This window comes from Hetaerina americana, unplaced genomic scaffold, assembly GCF_022747635.1.
Source record: "Hetaerina americana unplaced genomic scaffold, ioHetAmer1.1.p SCAF_11, whole genome shotgun sequence".
NCBI classification, from domain to species: domain Eukaryota; kingdom Metazoa; phylum Arthropoda; class Insecta; order Odonata; family Calopterygidae; genus Hetaerina; species Hetaerina americana.
Window position 1 is genome coordinate 41,537,188 of NW_027286181.1, and position 23,909 is coordinate 41,561,096.

At 37.3% G+C, this 23,909-nt stretch overlaps 1 protein-coding gene across 5 annotated transcripts in view; it reads left to right on the top strand.

Moving 5' to 3' along the window:
* LOC139701043 (glutamate receptor ionotropic, kainate 2-like) overlaps window positions 1-23,909 on the top strand; it is a 564,255-nt gene that overhangs the window by 344,315 nt on the left and 196,031 nt on the right. The gene's annotated exons all lie outside the window — the stretch shown is intronic.

Sequence of the window (23,909 nt, forward strand, 5' to 3'; positions counted from 1 at the left end):
TTATGAGAGATTAAATTTCAGGTACACTCATTACTAAGAATCTTCTCGGCGGGTATTCCAGTGAACTTCGTCTTTTACCTCTAAAGAGGTGGTAGAAGTTTAACCTAAAGAATAAGTTTATGGGTTAAAATGCAGCTGTTTTGGTCCAATAATTCCTTGGATAACGCATTTTTTTCAGAGCCAGTCATTGCCATTGTACTAATTAGTCAGGTATGTAAATAGTATTTACTTACTACGATTTTCTTTTGGACGTTTATTATTGTGTTCCACTTCACTATTAAATGGTCTTTATTGCTAAAAAAAACCACTAATCTGATGGTACCGTGAATTGCAAATCTGTTAAAATACATCGGAAGAATATTTGACACCGAAATATTTTCCCTGTCCAGGACGAAATTTGGACACTCGTCGGTCAGGGAGCGATTACGTTCCTGGGAGATGTCAAGCTCTCTCGGAAGAGTGGTCATTCGTGGCAATCTATAAATAAACACCGCATGGGGGATTTACGCGGAGGGAAACCTCTCAAAATAATGCCAAAAACAAATGCTGCCACATAAATACCAACCCAGTTCCGCGAGCGGGTAAATATGAAATAATATCGGCTGGCCGAGGAATAACTCTCCGCTGATCATCGTCCGGTACACTCCCCGCCGGACACTTGAGCCCAGAGGCTAATCCCGCGACACTCCAAAAGAACCACCCCACGCATCCCCATGTCCATCGCTTCCCTCCCCTCACTCCCAGTTCTACCTTCCTCGTCGCCCTTCTCCCTCTCTCCCTTGGAAAAAATGGTCGGTTGACCGTGGGGACCTAATGTTTTTATCCCCCGCCGTTTCGCGCCGTATTTTTTTATTGCTCCGATAGTTCGCTTTTCTGGGATTCCCGGAGGTAAAGGAAGCTTGATGGATGTAAAAAAAGATCCGCAGGGCTTTCGGAATATCTGTATGGAGGAGAGGATGACGAGGAAACTGGGAGAAAAAGAAAGAATTTGGACCAGAAGTGCGTTCGACAGCGGCGTTTTTTTGTGCTTTACGCGAATCGAGTGTATGTCGCAGGAGAAAAAGTCAGAAAAATCGCTGTTGCCGCGTAAAAATGTAATGTTGAATTGAAGTTATTTTTAATAGGATTATTGTTAATTATGTAAGCATAACAACAATCAGCAACTTAATCATTACCATGAGAGTGTGCTTACTTCGGAAAGCACCAACACGTACAGATTTCGCAGAGAAATACGCGGTTAATTTCAGGTAAACATAAAATCTTACCTCTAGGTACGGCTGTCTCAAAATTTTTTTAAATCAGATACCTTTCTTTTAGTAACCAAACGCTCTTTCCACAGTGCTACTATACCGATGCTTGGAAATTAAAAAATAAAAGTTAAAAATTTGCAAATATACATGAGTTGGTTTTCAAACCCTGGTGAAATTTTACAAAAGATTATAACATGTAGATACGAAGATTTTCGGGTTAATATGCTATAAAGTGCTTGAGTAAGTCCAGTGTTCTGTCGGTGATAATGCTTTCAGCTTGAAATATCCTGCCCTCATATGGATCGCTAATTGACTTCATTTTTTGTTCTATTCCAGCGTGTGCGCTTTTTTTCGCTAATGAAAATGGCATAGGAAGAGTTAGCTTTTTTCTTTGTGTTCGAGCGGATTTCATCAAATTACGGGTGGAACTCCAATTTAAAGGCACCATCCGGAGCTGTCAACGCTGGGTAGAATTTTAATCACCATTGCCCACCAGATTAGATGACTTACGTCATGTCTACTGATATAATCGCCGCTTATTTAAGTGTATTGCTTGGAAACGGTTTTCGCTATATATTCGCCATGGTTGAGTGAAATGCAACAAGATAAAACATGGGGTGAGGAGAATTCTGAAGCTAAAATGAGAATCCACACAAAGGCAAAGCCACATTTTTTTAAATCTAATACGAGGGTCATCCGGAAAGTAGTACCCGTTCGTGAAATAAAGACACAAAAGTAAATATTAACAAACATAAAAAATTTTATTTGAAAGAGGATACTTTAAAGTACTTCTCAACATTATCTCCAAGCAAATTAAGGCATTTGTCATAACGTGTGACAAGTTTCTGTATTCCTGCTGCATAGTCCTTCGCCGCCAGCTCATTGAGATACGCGAGGGACCCATCTTGCACAAATTTTTGCATAATGCAGATGGTGTTTAACAATTTCATGAACAATTGTTCGAGAAACATTGGGAAAATGCTCACAGATGTCATCAATTGTGACGCGCCGATCGTTCCTCACGAATTCGTCAACTGAGCTCACCAGTTGGTCTGTAATGACAGACGGTATTCCCGAACGCTCATCGTCGTGTGTGTTCCCCCTCCCCATGTTGAAGTTGCGACACCACCGCCGAACAGACGACTCGTCCATTACATTGTCTCCATACACCTCCTTTAATTGGCGATGAATATCACATGGGCGAACGTTTCTTGCATTGAGGAATTTAATCACTGCCCTCACTTCACAACTGGCGGCGTTCTCAATTTTTTTAAACATTGTAAACAATCACAGAAACAACACAGGCAATGCTAGCGTCACGCAACTTGGCTCAGAGAAGGCAGACAAGCCACTGAAGCTATCTGACCTCGTCCAGCGGCTACTCGCGTCGTCAGCACTTCATGCGGCACGAACGGGTACTACTTTCCGGATGACCCTCGTATGTACGTTGATATTCACAGTAGTCTTGTATCATAGTCACTTCAAAGTGGGATGTTAACAAGTGGTACAAAGCAGTGGTAGATTATCGAGCAGCATGGCGGATTTAAGTCTGCTTATGAGTATTTATTTCAAATTTGTTTTCTGCTATCGATAAGTTTTCTATTAAAAAGAATGTCGAAAGTCGAATGACAAATGGTGATTCAAACTTCAAATTTGACATCAAACTATTCTGTAGCTACTTAATGCTCTTCATTGATTGTCTTATTGGGAGTAGTAGATTTAGGAGAGGCGAAATCGCTGTCTTATTTTATTAATTAAAATACATTATCTTCTCGAATTGTATGTACATCCAATGACAGCTTAATATGTAAATGTACGGAAAGCATGATGTCATGATAGTTAATTTAAAAATCAAGTGAATATTATTTCATTTCAAACTTGCTAAAGAACTCGAAAAGTCCTAGTAATTCAAAGAGAAATTCCAACTGCAATTCGAAATGCAATTTTTTAACTTGTTACCTAATCAGTTGGAGAGAAAACAGTATCATTGGAAGAATTCACACCTATTTTTATTGAAAATTATCATCAGAATATGGATACAAATAATAGGCATATCGATTCTGACAAAGAAATAGTATTATCGTACTACAATCCAGTTTATTGTCAATAAGGTCCTTTCATATCAGCCGAAAGAGAAATTTAAAGGCTTCTGATTCAAAACTGTTACACTAATCTCAGAAGTTACTCACAGTGGCGAGGAAAATTATTTAGACCAAATTGCGCGTATCTACTTGACTCGTTCTTCATCTACGTAAATGGCACGAATTTGATTCAAAATTAATACTTTTAATAGCTCAAGTACTATACTAAGTTACAGAAAATTTGGTAAAGTCAGGTGTGATGAATTGTTTAAACCCAGAATTAGTAGTTCTGGTTGTTAAAAATAAAATGGCACTAAACACATTTGGTACGTAGCATATCAGAAGTATTAATTAATAAATACAAAACAAAATGGCATCTGTGCCGTGTGTTTTTATTTCCCTCCAGATTACTTTCATTTCTGACTTACTTCAAAACGATTTACCGAGAGACTTCAGGTTGCACGTTATCTTTAGGATTGAGGCTACCTTTAGGCTTAGGACACCCAGGTTACCTTTAGAGTCGAGGTGGCCTTCACCTCTATGACGCACGAGAAAACCCTACAACTTTTATTCCGAAGGCAACATAATCGCTGAAAGACGAAGTAGAGAGCAAAGATGTCGCAGAAGATCTCGTAGATGGACCAATGTAGTGTCCCACATGAAACGGAAAAAAATGTCTGTTAAGCCTTAAAGGGAAAAATGTTGTCGAGAAGGAGCTCGTAAAAGGTGTGGAAAATGTACAAAGTGGGAAGTTAGGAAGAAGTTCGCCGAGATTCCTCGTCCCTTCCCCGCAAATGGATTGCTCAAATGGTGAGGAAAGCGTGCGTGGCTCGAACCGGGAGCCTAACATATGATTGCCCATCGGGAGACCAAAGATGAAAAGTGAGTGGAGAATGCGAGAGATAAAGGTCATTGCGGGAAGCGATGGGGTCACTCGTGGTGATTGATGCCAGAACAAGATAGAGGAGGTGTTATCTAGTCGCTTCCGAGGAGAGTAGAAAGTTGGCTCAGAGGGAATGGAGGGTTAAAACACGTGACACGTATGTGATCAGTACCACGGGAGATTTGATTCCCTACGAATCTAAGAAAAAGTGCACTGTCGAGGAAATTAAACGGCAGCTACGCATATAAAATACAAATGCTCCATCAACTTCGTAGTTCGTTGCAATTTATTCGGCCAACGAGATCCTTTATTGCGCCAACACCAAAACAGAAATGCCTTAAAACTAAACGAAAAATTGTATGCTTTGAATTCTTTTGCATCAAATTTCCCGTATTTATTAGTATAGTACGTTACGCTATCAATTTTTTTAATTTCTTTCCATATATCTCGTTATTTTTGTTACAGGTGATGCTTTAAGCGAATTATTTCCGTTCTTAAAATTAATAAAAACTGTCTGTGCCATACTAAGAAGAAAAATATTATTATTTCACTTTTTTTATCCAGTAATATTAAATAGCTATGAAATCCTATCCTAACATGAGATAGTGTATTTTATTACGTTTTTATTTTATGGAATTTATATAATATTTACATTATAATAAGCCGCCCATGTATTAATTTTCGATGTCCCATGCATATTCCTAATCTATATTTTGAATAAATCGCGGCACAGGTGAAACACGTTATATTAGCTTTGCCTATTGATGATAGAGATAAATTTTTAATGCACTCATTCTAGTCGGCAAGAAAATTAACATGCATGTATATTCTGAAATATATTCTTGGCATTTCAATTTTTCTTCATAAATGAATTCCTCAATCAATATTGTTTAAAAATATTATTATAAGCATGTTTAAGGTTTCAAAGCATTTCCAAGCCAGTATTTCCTAGCTTTTATGTGGTAAAAAATGATAAGTATCGTATTCAATTCAATAAATTACCTTAGGCCTTAGCCTTATGACTATATTCGTATCGAGGCCTTAACGATAGTTTCTTTATTAGATTGTCATATACTGTCGTATCGTAATTTCCACCAAATGAGCCGAGAATATTATGAGAAATGAGACAAGGAAATTAAAAAATTTGGAAAAAAAATATTTATCGAACTTATATAGGACAGTGCCATTTAATTTTCGCACACAATATTCTGTTGACAGTAATTGTTAAAACGCCAGTCTATGTGAATATTTCTCAATAAGTCCTGAAAGTATTTTTTTTAATAACCGGTAGTTTTTACAAAATTTCAGAATTAGCTCATAGCTTTCAGAAATGGACTCCAGATTTTAGTGGCTCATTCAATCTGCCACCATCACGGATGGGCGGACTCGGAAATGGGGAGTTAAATTTAGGAGAAATTGCAGTAAAAAGAAATTAGGGCGTAAAGTGACCCGCAGCGACGGTGAATCAATTAAATATCAAACCATTTTTTTAGCATCCATATACTGCCGACTATATTCGTGTCCAGCTTGGATTAAAAGAAAAGAAGAAACCAAGAGGTACAACTTCTTGTCCTCAATTTGCATATCATTCTTCCTTCCCGTGATGTCTTTTCTACCCACAATCCCTCTCCGTTGACCCCGAAAAGTCCTTTCTATTCCTTAATCTCTTCCCTCGTTATCGTTCTCACGTCCCTTGTGGCCATTGTCAATTCGTTTAATAACCGTCGCGTTGTGAATCGCCTTGCTTCGTCCTCTTTAAATACATCAATCCTTGCTCCAAATCCACTTTCCTTTCATGCTCAGTTTTTTTACTCCCTTTTGCTATTTGAAGCGGCAAAAAACAATCCTGGTGTAAGATTCGCACTCCTTAAACGCTCCAAGGGCTGCATTGGACAAGACTGATTGATGCACTGATGCCTAAATCACTGAGGCACGCATTCATTTTGTACGTGTGTACCGCGCAGCTATATTCTTCAATAAAAGGTAACTCCACCCTCGTAGTTGGAAGATTTAAATTAGTAAGGGCCGTTATTTTATAATTAAATGGCCCGAAAACATTTTTCCGATCGTATGACTGCATACTGCAACATATTCCCAAGATAATTTTATCAATTGAGTGAATATCGGATTTTTTCAACATATATTTTTTACAATATTGTAAACGAAAAACTCCTGTTCATTTTTGGCTTACTAAACCATGATGACGGTTTTTTCAAACCCGTTTCCAAACCAGAGGGGTTTTTAATGAGCTTTAGGATTCTATTAAGGAAAAATAAATGAAGCAATGTGGTTTAGTATTAAAATAATGTTTCCATTCATTTAACGTCCCAGAATAGCTTTATATCGTCATAATAGTGTACGTCAGGTGCATTGGAGAATTATGTATTGATATGATTTTACCATAGTATATAGTAAACAACTCTTTAAATGAATGATTCCAGCGCTGTGGTTATCTTTCAAATAAAACTGAACAATATTTTACATAAGCTTAAATTTTACGATTGGGTAGCTTATATTTGCTAATATAAAGTGCATGAAAATGGTTCCCCACAACTGCGTAGTTATTATTTGGCAGCAATTCGTAAGTTTATTCCTCTTTAAATATGTCAAAGAAATATTTATCCTTGTATTTCTAAAAATACTTTGAATATAACCATTGTTTATGCTTGGCAAGTCTTAAAATAAATATTACATATTGGCCGCATTTTTTTTCATCGAATTACGGCCAACATATAATTCTGTTCACCCATTATTTTAGGGTTTTAGTCATGAACATAATTAAAAGACGCAAAATAAATTTTCGAGTCATTAGTGTCCTAAAGCGTTGCTTTATTGTTATATTTTATTATATTATGGTCATGAATTTCATGCAATATGTAGTTGATGGAGCCATGGATTGGACATGGCCTAGTATAAATGATAATAGTTTTGAAGTTATTCCATTTAATTGATGATTCAACTGAAAATATTTGGGAAAATTTTTAGTATTTGCGGTGCATTTGCAAAAACTTCATTGAAACTTCGAAGGATTCCAGAGTAACTTGAACGATATTTTCTCTCGGTTGGGCCCTTGCAAAAACCTGTAATATAAGCATCATAATCTGCATAATATTCCCCACGCGGCACATTTGAAAACGGATCGTTTGGTGCTAAACTTTTCCCCGATTTTTTAAACAATTCCATGATTAAGCTGTTTCGTTTCCTCCCATTCATGGTCACGCTTGACATAAAAAAAATTCTTTTCGGGGGCATAAATCTGAGCGGCGGTGTTTACTGCATCGCGTGGACTCCGAAGATTTATTCTTGACGTGAGAAACCATGACCACACATTACAAAGATGACATTCAAAATCATCCGCAGAGGTACTTGAGTGCTCGGAGAACGTTAATTTTAACAGATTCGTTTTTCCAAGAGAGCAGTTTTGAAAAATTGCGTCAAAGCGGCGAGTCACTCCCTAGTGAGTTACGTCCTAGGGCGGAGCAATATGGACCCCTCTCGCTCCCTTTTGGAGGCCCATTGCCTTTTATTCATTTTAAGTTCACTGGGAAACTTCGCGAGCCACTTATTCTGACTTCCACTCTCACAGAATAAAGTCCGCAGACCATTCAACGACTGCTCACCTCACGTCCTTTGGTAAGAGGCACAATATATTCCAGCTGATGCGAAGGAAATGAAAAATACCATCAACGATCGTGTGTAGCGCAAATTTTTCTAGGCAATATTAAACGAGGTAACCTCAGAAATATGTTGGAAATATTGTCGACGATATAAAAAAGAAGGCTAACTCATGTTCAGTGAATTCGCTCGTTTAATCTTGTCCGCCAAAAAGCTAGTCCTATTCCTCATAATACACTGCAGCATGTTTTCCAGAGTATTTAACGGTCGGTATATTTTGTTTCGGTATCATTCGCGAAATCTTTCCAAATTTTTTTTTATAGCGTGGAACTATATCAATGTAATTCATTACCGAAACGTAAACTCTATTCCAAAATATGCCAAGTGTCTACAAATTACCCTGTAAGAGTGTGTGGCGGAGGATGTTGGAGCATCGGTTATAAATTTAGAAATACTAGTTTATATATGCTTTGAAATATATGTTAGCAAATATAATTAACACTCGTGCGCACACATGCCTACACATTCCTGTATATATCATGCAAGAATTAGTGTTTATGACAAAATTATTTAATTTTAGTCTTTAAGTTATTGTATTCGAGCACTTTGGTTCTATTTGGCTATTCATTCTTACCATGTGAGAGAAGGAGTGCTCGAATTTGTCTGTGACGGTTTCTATCTCTAATTTAATTTCCATTGTCGAGTCTACCAAAATAATTTGGCACCAAGGTAATTCTCTTGGTGTCGCAAAAAAATCTACGTGTCTTGTTTCATTCTAAAAGTATAATATAAGATGGTTTTATCTTGCTATAACTAGTCCTAGCTTTTGATATTGGATTATAATCACTACTCCTTAAATGAAATAACCACAAATTATGATTACGTATCATATGCGATAGAAGGTTGTATTCTTATCCTAGGGTATAAATCGACTCGACCATTAATTAATGAAATAATAAAATGCGCGAAACATTTACTTTTTAAGAATACACATATTTGATAAATTAAGATAATTGGAAGTATTCGGATTTAAATATCGAGATAGTGTAAGGTATACTATGAAGTTAAAGTACGTTTTGTGATGAATTTCTCAGAGTTCACAACTATTTCAGTGCCTCAGTCTATTGAAAGTCTCAAAAAAGCCCGTAGTCTACTAAAACTTATTTTTAATTACATTTTTTCCTAAAATTACCATATCGATTAACAAATAATCGTCCTGGTCCCTCAAAGCAATAGACTTTTCCGAAGGTGCCAATGTATGATAATTTAGTTACACACGCTTTGTCCCAGTAATAAGTAGAAAGAATCAGGGGAAAAATTTATGGCAGAACAAAGTGTAAATTATTAAAATTCTTCAAAATAGCATCCTTGTGCATTGAAACAGCGATGCATGCGCCCCTACCAGTCAGCACGCTCCCTGGAAGTTATCGACGGGAACTTCATATTCATGCACCTCATCACGGCCTCTTTGAAGTTATCTGGCGTTCCAAAATGATCGCTTTTCAAACTCCCTTTTATTCTTGGGAACAAAAATACATCTGGCGGTACTGCATCGGAGATGTAGGGCGGCTAGAGCGAGATCCATTATACCACGTGACAGATTCACACGAGCAGGGTTCTAATCTTCTGACAGAACCTTTGGGACTGTCTTGCCAGACAACGTTCTCATGGGAAAATCTTCTTTAATAGTGCAAGGAACTGTGGTTTTCGGAATATCACAATCTTCTGCTAATATTCTGACACTTAGGCATCGACGGGCTTTGAGCATGTCTCTCATTTTTTTGCATATTTTCGTCACCGTCTGTCGTTGACGGACATTCAGGGCATTTTTTGTTCTTACCCTCCTCTCTTACCCTCTTATCCTCCTCCGAACATCTTGTGGCAGCGGTAAACCATTTCTTAGAACATTGTTTGACCATGGTTATGATCTCGGAACTGCTTTTTCCGAGTGTAACTCAAAATTATATCGCGTAGTTTTGCTCCATGAAACTTGACATCGTGAATTTGTGACGCGACTCTCGAGCAAGGGTACAGTCTAGCGGTGATCTACCCGCTTTAACGATCTGCAGACAACTGACGCGGAACGCGTTGATTTTTCAAGACCTCCCACCACCTTTTCCGCAGAAATCGCTCCACTCCAGCCGTCCGCGACGGCGAAATAAAATCATTCCACATATTTTTGGGGAAAACCATGTACTACACGTATAGAAAAGATTTTTAATGTGTGCAAGTTTTGTGTGTATGTTTTGTCTAAGAGATTTAAATAAATTACACATTCTTTGGAAACATCTGATTACAACTAATATTGCATTTTCGAAAATTGATATGCTTACAATGGAGTTATTTCAATGCTTCCTTTAATTATTGAAGCATAAAGTTTTATTATTATATAGTCAACTCTACGATATAATGATAATATTTCTTGATCAAATTTTATATTGCTGTTTATGTAGACCTAATCAATATTGAAGAAATATCTTCTTTTTTTGGAATTTAGCGAACGCATTCAGCTAGGAGTTCATCTGTGACAAGACAATGGGGTTGATTATTGTACTTACTTCTGCAGTTTGCATTTGCAGGCACTTGGCACTTGCGACTTTGGTGGCATATTTTTCCTGACGTTGGCCGTTTCGTGGCAGCGGTCTTTCGTTTAGTGCTAAATGCATAATGATAAAAAATAAACTTCCACCCGCTGACAGATTGATTGCGAATCCCTTCCGCGTGAGAGCTTTACCCGGCATCGAGCCTTCGCTGTCAAACGCTTGAACCCTGAGTGTTTTCCTATAGCGCAGTTTTGCATGACGCAGGCATCACGTTTGGAAAGCGTTTCCTGATAAAACGCGGTCGATAATTACCATGGAACGGTCCCGCAAAGAACGTATGGCATCGATTTTGAAGAGTCACAGGATTTCGCGTCTGTGTATTAACGCTTTTATTTGTGCTATGCGCCTCAATAGGTACGTACCCACAATTCGTTGCCCATCAGCATGAGTGCATAATCTAAACGACCAATGTTTCTTTGGTAAGTCATCGCTGTGAAGCAAACAGAACTTCGGCTACCGGCTTTAATTAGCTGCCGTTGCTACTTCTGTGAGTGAGCACTCTCGTCAATGAGGATACACGTCGTAGGACATTCGTGATAATTCAACCCTTTGCCATGGGCATGTCATATCTATGACGGTACTACAAATTATGTTCCAAGGCATGGTTTGATCCAAAGGAAGTATAAGAAGATATGAACCATAAAAAAATTAATCAACCCAAAGGTCGTTAAGGTAGGTGATGGTAGATTTCAACCAGTACTATGCCCTATACGGCGTGTGAAATTCGGACCTCAGGGTAAGGGGGCAGTACCTTTCCCAGTGCCGTTTATGGTTCCCTAAGAACATCTGTTACCCGAAAAATCGCACAGCTTGGGTGGAGTTGAGGGTTCCCAGAGATGGTTGCCCGGGAATCAAACCCGGGTCCTCCGATCAGTTTTTAAGAAGTTATTAAATTTCACAATTTCACAGTACTTAAAAAATATTGATCCAGATAATTTAAACAGAATGGGTGCAGCTATGTGCGTGTGTACGATATGTGTGCTGCATTTTTACTTGAATTGATTCACCGTGAGTGCCATTCGTACAGAAAATGCGAGACTACAACGTTCTTCGCTGAGACAGAATATCAAATATGCTTTAATAACGCTTGTTAAGCTAATAATATTGCCAATTCAGATTATGTACTCTTTTTCTGGTAATCCTCTCCTTATTCTGCCAAGATGGGAGTTGTCTTATTACGCCAATCAAATTTTTAAATTTTTATTATGGTGCACTTCCTTCCTGGCTTTCCTTAATCCACCTATTGACCAACGAGGTCATTCAAGCATTCCGATATCCACATTTATCCCTACTGAGTGAACCAGAGAGAGCATTTAATCGAAGATCAATGTAAATATCAAAATATGGAGAGATCATTCTATGCCTGCTATTTCGGAGTTTGAAGTTGAGGTAAAAATTAATTTTAAGTAATATTTGGCCATATTTAGGTAAATAATAAGTTTTATTAAAAGAAAGAAATTCTTTCAATACCAAGAAAGCGCCAGCAAAGTTCTATCCAGACTTATAGGGATTATTCAGGAATAACAGGTGGTGTTTTAATCAAAAACCATTGGATTTTATTTATTCATGACACTTGGAAAAATATTAGGGAATCCGTTACTTTCAAATATTTTTACTAGCTATATTTACTGTTTTCTAATTTTCTAATAGTTAATTTTAATTGTCCAGGTTAATTCTCCTATGGTTTCCTTTCATGGTGCCTCCCCAATTCATACTGTAATATGGCTTTAGAATTATTCCTTACGTTATAATTCAACATGCATTATTTTTATTTTTCCATAGTCATAACTTTTCGATATATGTAATCTATTCACCTCTTGCGACTGAAATATAAATTGTTCAAATATTTTAATGGCGCTTCAAGCAAAGTCACAAAAGTTCTCTCGACTCAAAATGACAAATTACCTCGGAAAATACGGATGACGTTTCTCAAACAAATGTCCCCAGGCACTTTCATGCATATGCTGTTGAAGTGAGCATCAAATTGAGCACATGGAGCAATCATTATTTTAAGATGAAAGTAGGATTAATTGACCTTATTGCTGGTGAGTTCAGCCGAACTCACATTTTAAACTTTTACCTCAAAACAGGAAAGTGTCGAAAAGTACATCTTAAATAATGAAAATAATTTAATTAAAATAGGGAAATATATTATATATTATACAATATATAATTAGTATATTTGCATGACTAATTTAATAACGAATACCATCTTTTAAAACCTTAAGTAAAAAATGACTCTTGGGTCACATCGGTTGGAGTGCACTCCAATATCACGTATTCTGGGATATACTGCAATAACACTTGAACAAGTCCATGTTTGCTATAAGAGTGCTTCTTACAGCTATAAATTCTAGAGAATAGTCTTATCACTTCCGGAAGACATCGTTAGAAGATGATAATTAAAAGAAGCATAGTTAAAGATGCGGCATGTTGCTGTCTCCTAAGTAACTTAGAGGCATCACTTTAGCATTTAAGTATTTCAAAGTTTTTATCTCGCCATGGAATTTATCGTAGCAAAAGTTTACTACCTAAGCGTTTTCATTTAATAAACTGACCCTTTTAAGATGAATTATTGATCAAAGATGTCATGTACTCCTATACTTATTAGTTGAACTTAAAAAATAAGACAAAAATAAATAATACATAAATTACTCTCGCTACTGGTTTCCAAGCGATACGTCGGCATCATCTGGTGATGGTTATTTACCTTGAAATCCTGGTTGTACAGCCTAATAACTACATATGGGATTAGTTATTTTAATGTTTCATTTCCGAATGCTTCTGGTAGCTGAGGCGGAAGTCATGGACTTAACTTTGTCAGCGTGGGAACTGGAATGAATTGCAAAAGCAAGCATTCACAAGGTATATTTACCTTAGGAAGCAAACAAAGAGAAACTATTATCATCCGGGGTGGCCTCTTTCTTTTCGTCGGAGTGGAAGTGTTGCCCACATTTTGAAATGCATTCATGTCGATATTAGAATCATATTTTTTTGGCCTACTGTAACCGCGTCGTAATAGCCAAATGAAAGTTACCCAATAAGAAAAATCCAATAGCTGACCCTAGTCGACTGTGGAACGTTAGGAAAATAAAAATATTTACAAAAATTTGCCAATTTTTCTGCGACACTCCCCTTGATATTGGGGGGGGGGGGAGAGTTGAATTTAACTTCCTATATCAACTCCCACGGTGTTCCACGTGAGTTACCGCGAGTCAGCCCTCGGGACAAAACGAGAACTTTTACTTCCTCCGCCGCTGGGACCGGGAAATAAATAAATAATCCAAAAAGTTATACCCATTGATGACTCAAAGGCATCATTGTTATAGAGACTATATATAATGCATTGAACACTCTTCAAGTAAGGAGATCTGTTATTCATCACCCGGTTAGAAGCTTCAAATCAAAGCTACAGTGTCAACATTAGTAATTTTGTTGTTTTTTATTCCTACCTCCTCACCCAATGGGAAAATATGTACAATTAGTTGTTTTTTAAGTCCTTTCCAAAATGCAAGCCTGAATCTATTTATGCCGTATTTTAATGTGATCACTGCTGTCTGGTAGGTAATGTGGAAATCATTTCCTCATTGAATTAACGTTCTACGATCGGACGATTTTTTCTCATGACCGGAAAAAGGTAGGAAATTATGATTGAGCTTATAATACGTGGGAAACCTTTGCGAAATAAATTCATAGGTGTCTGCAATTTAAAGTGCAAAGGTTTAGTATGCCTGTCGCTTGAGGGTTTGATAAGCGTTTTAACTTTGAAAATTGGCGTCGTTTAGTATACGAGGACAGCTTGACAATTATCTGATCCCCTTATGTGGATTAATGCCCAACAAAATTCATCCACTGAATTAGACATGCGATGATGGTGTTTTATGTGTGAAAAATGAGCATTCTTTGGAGCGACAGTTCGAATAAAGCCGAAACATTTGTGCCAACAAACCCAAGAAACCTTGGCCGTGGACCAGGCGATTCTTCCCATGGGAGGAAGCGTTTTCAGCCGGCCATTTCATCGTAATGGCGTTGACGTTGTGAAACATTTTTTCTCTACTTACAGATTATGTTTAAAATAAACAGAAAAAGTTTTAACTTCTTTGTGCGAGTTATTTATCAGAAAAAAATCAATGTCAAATATTGAACTCTACTGCTGCCACCTAGGTTCTCCTGAATCTTTTTTTTTCTCATTACGTAATACTAGGCTGACGATTTTCACTCTACTTTATTTGCTTCTCACGAAATGGGAAGAATGTTTCTGAATTTTAATCAATTTTAAAGTGCCTGCGCCCAAGTTGAATTTCGAATGCTTCCAACGCTCGACTTACATGAAAGGAAAGTAGGGTATCATATGCTTTCCATAGGTTCCAACTGTGAGTATCACAAATGCTAAGATACAGCTTGTATTTAGGCGAGCACCTGGTTTGCTAAATATTCGTTTTCCTCTCATCTGTGGCTGTAGTATACTGTATCTTTCTCTTATACTGTGTGTTCCTCATACCTCAGTCAAGTAGTGTTTAAAAGTGCACATGTTATAATACTCTAGAGAGTATTTTTAGATCTAAATGTTCAGTTATTCTTCTGTATTGTATGGTAACATGATCAATTACACTTATGCTACTCGTTTCATTTACTTCTCTTAAAGACCATATTTTAAAAATTATTTAGGATTTTTAGGTTTTTAACTCTACCCATTTGGCGGGTATTCACCGCGTTCATTGGCTTCAATAGCCAACAGTTTTATCATTACTCCCAGTGACGTTTTCAGGTAGGATATTTCTTCCAGTTGAAGACAGTCGCAAGGATTCAGGTTAAACAGTTGGCTATTAAAGTCGATGAAGTAGCGAGCACCTGACAAATATTTAGAGTTCATCGATTCTATACCGCGAAATCATTCGAGCGAGCATTAACTTCGTATTTTCCTTTTTTAAATAAGCGTTTAACTTTCAATATCTCATCAAAAATCAGGTACTTTATTTTGGAGTGCTAAATGTAAATGTTTTATATCTTTAGTTTTACCTAGAGAGAAAGCTAAATATAGTTATACCTTGTTGAGTTTATTATTGCACACGCCCTCTTTGTCTACAGTTCTCCTTGGTGATTACTGCTGATCCCGATGGCGGCGGGGTAACGTCCTCGCCTACTAACCAAGAGGTCGCGGGTTGGATCCCCGCCTGGGTGGATTTTCCTTTTCTAGGGCTTAGATGTATGTGATTGTCTTCAATGTAATATCTGTAGTGTAAGAGTTAGATCGAAGAAGGGACTATAAGTCTCAGCCTCGCCCAATCAAGTCGATAAATAAATAAATTACTTGGCATCTAGAACGGTGGTGGCTGTTCTACCACAGCAAGATAAAAGTCTTTTGAGCATATAAATATGGGTTAAAGTATTTATTCATACAGGGGAGATACAATGAAAAGTGAAGGCAGTCTGAGGTGTGAAAACGGGCCGCCTGAATGAGTTAATATCCCTCAAAGGTTAGAATGGACTCCGCCGTCACTGCCGCCAACTTTAACCTTCCTCGCCCACTCAATAGCCCCTCCCCCCCTGCCCGTTCCCCTTCGCAGGAAGAAACCTTCTTCAGCCTGCTCTCACCTCAGCCCTGGATCCATTCCCACAACCCTTCCAGCCCTCCCGACGCGCCAAAAACTTTCCCCCTCACAGCCCTTGCGAACTAAGAAGGGCTTTTCCCTGGACTCTCCACCCCACCCCCCAGAGGTGGCTATCTCCCCATATCGATCCCTCCCGCGCTACCAATTGACCGATGTGCTCTTGGGACCTTCCTCTTGAGTTCCCCTGCTCTCCACCTTCCTCTTCTACAACCCTTTAACCCGTCTCTCCCCCCACACACCCCCACGTACTCGCTGCCTAATCCTATCGTGCCCTTGCATTTTCTCACCCCGTCACTCATTCAGTTTGCCTCCCTTCTCCAGAACGAGGTTGAAGGGTATTCTCCCCCCGTAGTCGTTGCCAATCCCCACCCTTTTCACTGGCGCAGTATGGAGATTCCCACAAGCGGGACTTTGGTTCGATTCCCTAAAGTGTAAACAAGTTTCGGGAACCGTCCAGAGTGAGTGGCGCGCAGTTTCACTTGGCTGGGGGGACTCGACTGTCCGCAGCTCTTCGCCCGCATAGTTCACCGCAAACCTTTTACGAAGGGGTTTAATTTATTTAATTTTAATTACAACGGATAACTTTAGCTAGTTTATTTTATTAGCACGACGGTCACAGTTTGGCATATGTAACCCTTGAGAAGTCTTAACGTTTGCCTTGCCTTCATATTGAAGGGTTCAAATTCTAGCAAAATTACGATTCCATGCGTGTGCGTTTCAAGCTGTGAAAGTAATTGCGATGGAAACCAATTCTGATTGCTGTAATCCATAGCAAAGTCCGTGCCACGGTTAACCATGTCACCTCATCTTAGCTTAAATACTTATCGGTGGTCAGGTTCTTGAAAATGCACAGGGATTCGCACTATAACAATGTGCAGGAGTCGTCTATGAGTTATCGAGTAATTATCAAAGGTAATCATCAATCCTGAAAGTATTAAAAATTTCTTTTTTGGAGAACCAATTACGTTAATTCTCAGTTCATTACGTCTCGAAGGCGTCTTTCTTCTGATATATGTCCCGTTTCTTAACACAGTTTATCTACTTGCTTTCCTGAATACTTTGAATGTAAAACATACTCGCACTCCATTATACCTACAGCAGATTTTTATGGGAAACCGTTTTTCGTTGCTGCGAATACACATTATATTATTCCAGGAGTTAACATTAAAATCGTTTTTGAGAAGCTTAGCTTGAATGTCTTCCAGATTATCCCGAATGCTAACTATGAAGTGGAGTATATTATTGTGGAAATAATCGTAGCTTCCGCTAGTTCGAAAAATGCATTAAAAAATTCAAACCATTTGCTTCATATCACATAGCTAGAGATTCAAAACAATCAATATTTTTTCTATTCTAAATAATTGGTGAATCTAATAATTTTAGTGGCATTACTGCAAATATTGTACAACAGTTTAAGAGCCAATAGCTCCCTACGTTGCAAGGTTGGCCACCGCAGAAATTTAGCTAAAATAGGAGAAACAAATAATACAAACCCGATTCTGAGGATCGTGTAAATATTATTTTAAAAGTGAAAATTAGGATAAGTGCCATCTAAGCTGTCTATTATCTACTTGTTCTTTTTTTTAAAACGAAGATTACATAAAAATTGAAAGTAACGATCGAAATATTGGATACAAAGATCAATGCAAGTCTTGTGATAAATTAGTGAAAAGTGCCACATAATTTGGATGTTATGTCTATATTTAGCTGGTATATCTGCATATACATATGCAATGACTCAATGCTTCGTACATGTAAATGATGATTCAGCCAAAGAAATTCAAATTCTATTTTATTCAAAAAATTTGGATGTTTTTCTTGGTAGCCGATGAAACTTCAGTCGAAATCATCGTACCTGTACTGCAGTTGGCAAAAGGCGTGAGTTTTATCCATCCATGGAAATCGCTGGCATTAGGCCAACACTTGATGCATATGTTATTCGTGAAAAGTTATCACCCCTCATGAATCTTCAACATCCATGTCAGCATTCCCGGAAACTTTGCTTACGTTGGTAAAAACGCTAGACTTCTCGCGTTGACTTATTTAATCGACGCTGATATGTGATTTATACCTATATAAGATAATTTATTTACCAACTGAAACTCGTGCTCTCGATTTTTAGTCATAATGATAGGTATGCGTATTATTTTATTTCTGATCCTACTACTTTTTCATTTTTTCTGGAAATCTATAAATGAAGCATAAAAAAATAGACGGTTTAGAATACTTGGTTCTTTTCTCTTGGCCGAGATTCCCATGAAATTTCAAATTCTTTTGAAAGCTTTTTTTTCGTCTTCCATTTGGAGGAGCTTAGAAGATGATTAATTTTTTATTGTTTGTAAAATTTTATTCCACTTTCATAGATTTTTAAATGCTTTCATAACAAATAAATGATAACCGAATCCTGTTTGTGGTCTCTCCAACTGCAATGGCTTGGTTGGGCAAAGAATTAACTTCGACTTGAATACGCCAGCCAAAATGCTTTTGAAACTGATTTTCTACCAATTTAACAACATCGCCGACATCCTATAATAATATTCGCTTTTTTTATTCTAATATACGTTACTAAGCGTCAATTTCATTTCATAGGGCCGAAATAATTTGTGTAAAGTTTTGCTAAATATTACTCTTATTTAATCGAAATTCGGTATCGGTAGTCAGCTTTTAATATGGTCACGCAAACAAAATGCTATGTGCCAGTTTACGTCGTGTAAAATGGTAGTAATGTGTGGCCTAATATTTCAGTTCTAATACAATACCACTAGGTGCACTGCTTCACCCTGAAAAAGATTTAGGAAATTCTAACTTTACAAGGACGCTGATTTTTTGTAGCTGTGGCCAAGAAACTTTGGTACGAATGGGTAATCGACGGAAAGTTGAGTTTCCAAAGCAAAAGAGGTCAAATTTCGTGCTGAACTCTTTTTGGAAGTGCACGTTGGCATCAATATTATCTGCCATACATTCTAGAATCATGTAATCAGATGGGAATGATAAAAAAACAGGGGTAAGTAGCCCTCAACCCAAGTCTTCCTCCTACTTTTACACTTCTACCACCTGAGTCCTTTTAGAAAAGAGCGAATGCCTGCCAACACTTAAAATTTACGGTGCGCCTTCCTCCTCCATCTTTGTAACCGTCAGCTACATATCATTCCAAATATTGCCTCACTGACTCGTATATCACGCCCTCTTGACTCACAGACAACCAGTACCCATTGAACCATCGCCAAAAGGCGAGCACTGAGCCCTCTCGTCTTAATCAAAACATCTAGACGGCCAGACATTCCTCATCTGGTTTCTTCCATGATGCATGCCGGGACTTAAATAATTGTTTACTTTAACCGTTAGCTTTTTTAATGAAATTCTTTGTTAGGTGCATTACGACGATTGTTTGAAATTATTACAAATGATCAAAGTTAATATCAAATCCTCTGTGAGTAAGTACTATTGATGTCATTAACACTGGTACTTACATTTGTTATTGGATGAATATATCGGCCTAGTGTAGAAACCAACAAATTCATCACGTAAAAGAATAATTTTCATCTAAATAGGTCTGGAAGGGAGCTTGAGGTCTTGGAGGGAGCCTAATACTTATATGTGAACATGGAACTTAAATATATCATACTGTTATTTAGAAATAAATCAATTTAATTTCGGCTCTATAATGTACCACCAAGAATGGCGAAATTATGTGCTAAGTAAGATTATTATTATTATTAGGTAATCTACCGGTTAAGGTAGGTTTTTGGATGGACAAAGCTACTAAATAAAACATTTTGTGACTACTAACAAAACACAAAATCCAGCATCCTACTCTATATCAGGTCCCTCTTCATCTCGTTAAGTAAGATAAAAATGAAAAAATCACTTCAATAAAATTAGATTAATTTGATGGCTCAAGCTCATATTTTAAAAGAATATTTTTGGAAATAAAACTAAACATGGTCTAGGGTAAAGGCGTGTGGTAACCATATTTTGATTAAAGTATCACTTTCTGGAGCATTTATGGTCGGACTTGTTGCATATGGATTAAAAATTAAATATAATTCATATTACAGCCATACATTATATTTAAATTTTAAAAGACTACACTTCCATTCTATGACATTTTGCGCGCAATTTTTTCAATATTGCTATTTAATTACAGTGTAGTCCCCTGCACGTTATAAAAAGTGGACATTAAAAAGCATTTTTCTGGTAACTTATGACGGTTTTCTCATTTTATTAAACATTTGAAATAATGATAGTTCATCTGAAAAATATCAAAAAAATAACGCAATATGTGACCTTTAGGCATGGTTAATTTTCAACTTGGTCAGGTACAATCACCATGAGAAGAATGGAAATTAATAAACAGCGCGGCGTAAGAGGAGTATCAGGGAATCACTAGCCCTTAAGTCATCATAAAGCATATTGAGCAATATCTCGTTTCCAAACTACAAGTGCAATAAGGCGTCAAACGCTCGTTTGAAATTTACCCTACAAAGTGGTTGAGCGCGTGAAAGACGAGAACGCTTCCTGCACTGCACTGGAGGGTTTTTCTTTTTTTTCCTTCGTAAGCGCAGTGCCGCCTTTGCTGTCAAACACGATGAATATTTCTCCCTTCGAAGTTTTAAGCCATTTTAGGTAGCTTGCACTTCTGCTTCCACGAATCTATTCCGCTAACCCTTATTTATCTCCTTATTTCTACCAGCTTATTTTCCCTAAAAACTGAGAAAATCTCTACGTATATTTATATATTCCTTCTTATCTCTGTTTTTTCGTCAAATCCAAGCTATTAAGTTTTTCATTTTTTTCCTGGCTCATAAAACGCAAGGTCGCAAGCATTTATAAAGTGCCGAGAAAGGCACTTGAAGGCATTTTTCTCGGTTAATTCAATAGTGGAATTTGGCACAGAATCTCACACCCTAATTGAATTTATTCAACTAGTATTTCTGGTAAAATGAAATAAGCGTATTTCTTTTACCCAAAATTATGGCCTGGGTGTACAGAACCGGGGACTTACAGCAAGAAAGCGGGTTTGCTAAAAATTTATTTCCTAAATTTTTCATGAATCAGACTTATTTAATGGTTAAAGCTCATATTTCAATAGAATTTTTAGGAAACAAAAGTAAATATGAAGTTCCCGATTTGAATTAGAAATTGCACACACACTGCCGATACAACGCAATCCTCTCCAAGCTTCTTAGATTTTTTAGAGTTAAGTTGACCTAAGAAAAATTTCATTCAATACGGTTTATATTATTTTTCATTTAAAGCCTTATATTATCGAATAAGATCATCACAATGATTCGAATAAAATCAATGGTGAAGAGAATATCTATGTGCGGCTAGGATGCCATGGCAAATAAATACATTTGTGTGGTTTTATATATAGTGCAGAGTATAAATATCTTCTTCCAAATAGAACTAATTGCAGTATATTCCGATGCAATTTGGTTTTTATATCACTATTTATAAAGGACCCTGTATTAGCGTGATAGTTAAAAATAAATAGGTTACTGCTCTGCATGTTTAAATTCTCAAAATAAATTATAATCGTAGGCTCTGATCCCGCTTATCGCACCAATTTGGGATTTTAAGTGAAATACTACCCACATTCAATTGAAATTACTTCATCACTTGATATAATTCATCCCTCTTGGCTTTTTTTCATTGGTGACTAGCATATAAACGAGGGTTGTCTGAAAAGTTTCCGACCTCAGAAAATTTCAGAAAAAATGTCTTGTATCTTTGTTAGGTCGGAAACTTTTCAGCCCCCATTCATATCTGCTGATACACCTCTCTAGCTGTTATCACAATTTACTCTCTTTTAGGCGAATCTAATTTTATGTCTTGACAAATTTTTCATTTGAATCCATCAATTTCACTGCCAAATAGATTTGAAATCGCTTTGTGCAAGGGATAATGATGCATCGGAATAACTACTATGGGTAACGCAATTTTCGCAATATAGAAAACACTGAAATCGCGCGTGATTCCGGATTTCAAAATAAAGTTTTGAGCGACACATGATCTTTATTGATTGGGAGAATGCCATAAATTCGTGGGGAAATTCGTATCAATTAATCTTCACTGGTGAAATGAATTTAATAGAATTTTCGAAATCGCGTTAAGAATAAACGTGCTAAAGCAATTTATCAAATGTCAATCTATTGTGTCCGATAGAGGAATTCATAAGAGGTTTGAGTTAGAGCACTATATTAGATCCATGAGGTGGATCGGGCGAAAGCTTTCTGTCTTTAAAAAGGGCTAGATCTTTATACTTTTATAATACTTAACTGTCAAAATAACAGAAGTGTTATAATTTATTGGTTGAAACCTTTGAAACAAAGACCAACTATGTAGGGAAAGTAGGAGAACTTGGTTGCCATTATTTTTAGATTGCTCGTTTCTGGAGGTCATATCGATATGTAAATTTTTGCTTACACTGCATAAAATATTACAACCCAATTTCAACTCAGAGCGATTTTAAAACACAGTCAATAAATGGTTTGGACATCGTCCTCGAGCGAAAACAGATATGGACTTGTCATCGTTTCGGGATAATTCTGAATATGGATGAAGAGTTCAGCCATTCAAGAGAACAGCCATTCAACAACTTTAGTTAATGAATGGCTGTCCAATTGGCAAAACATGATGAAACCGTTAGAGCTGTGGAGTAATTGATAGGTGCGGTCTAGATTTTTTTTAATAAATACGGTTTTAAAGACCTAGAAATTAAAGCAGTGTTGGCTAATTTTTATTTTGCCGGCGTTTTTCAAGGGAAATATGGTTATTTGAAAATGTATTAGGGGAAGATCTTTACCGTCGCGTAGATACAGCGACCCTCATTAATAATAACGCACTTTAAGACATACACATAAACCAGTCCATGGTAATTGATTGTATCCCCTCGATAAATAATTGAAGGTGCAGGAGGATAGGTTTTAACAACTTAAAATAAAACATTGAACAACATATGCTAAACTGTCAAAATACTAGAGTAGTTCGAAAAGTTCTCAGAATCACCACCAGATGTCAGCGCTAGCGTGAGTTTCTCGTGTAGTAATAGGTAATTATGAGTAAACGCGAAACGCGTCAGTGCTCTGCGAAGAGATCTGTTGTGTGGTTGCCTCTCTGTTGCTGTTCCCGTGTGGTGATTTGTCAAGATGGAGAATAATGAGATTCTAGCAATGATTTCAATCCTTCGTAAAGAAAGGTATGAAAGCATAGGAAATTCATGACGGCGTTCAGAACATTTTGGGGGACTCTGGTCCATGTTTAACGGTTAACAAGTAGACAAACGAGTTTGTCCGGACAGCTTAGATGGTGATCCACGTAGTGGTCGTCCAAAATGTGCGACTACCCCAGAAACTATCGCAAAAATGCATTAAATGATCATGGAGGATCACTAACTGAAATTGCGAGACAGAAATGAAGCTGTAGAAATGTCATCTGAATGGGCATATCACATTTTAATTGTGAAATTGGATATGAGAAAATTAATATAAAAATGGTTGCCGTGACTCCTGATGCAGGATCACAAACGTATCAGAATGGACATTTCCCGTTGTAAGAGTGACCAACAAGATTTTCTGCACCAATTTGTGACCAAAGATGAAATTTCGATCCACGGCTATAACTCAGAGATCGAAAAGCAGTCAAAGCAGTGGAAACATATTGAGTCACCACCACCAAAGAAAACAAAGTTAATACGGTCGGCCGGAAAAGTGATAGATTCAGTTTTCTGGAATGGGAAAAGGATTCTCCTGATAAATTATCTTCCCACTGGTCAACCAAATTCTGAGCAACGCTACGCTAACTTTCTGGACCAACTACAGCAAAAGATGCACGAAAAAATATCAGGTTTGAAGAGGAAGAAT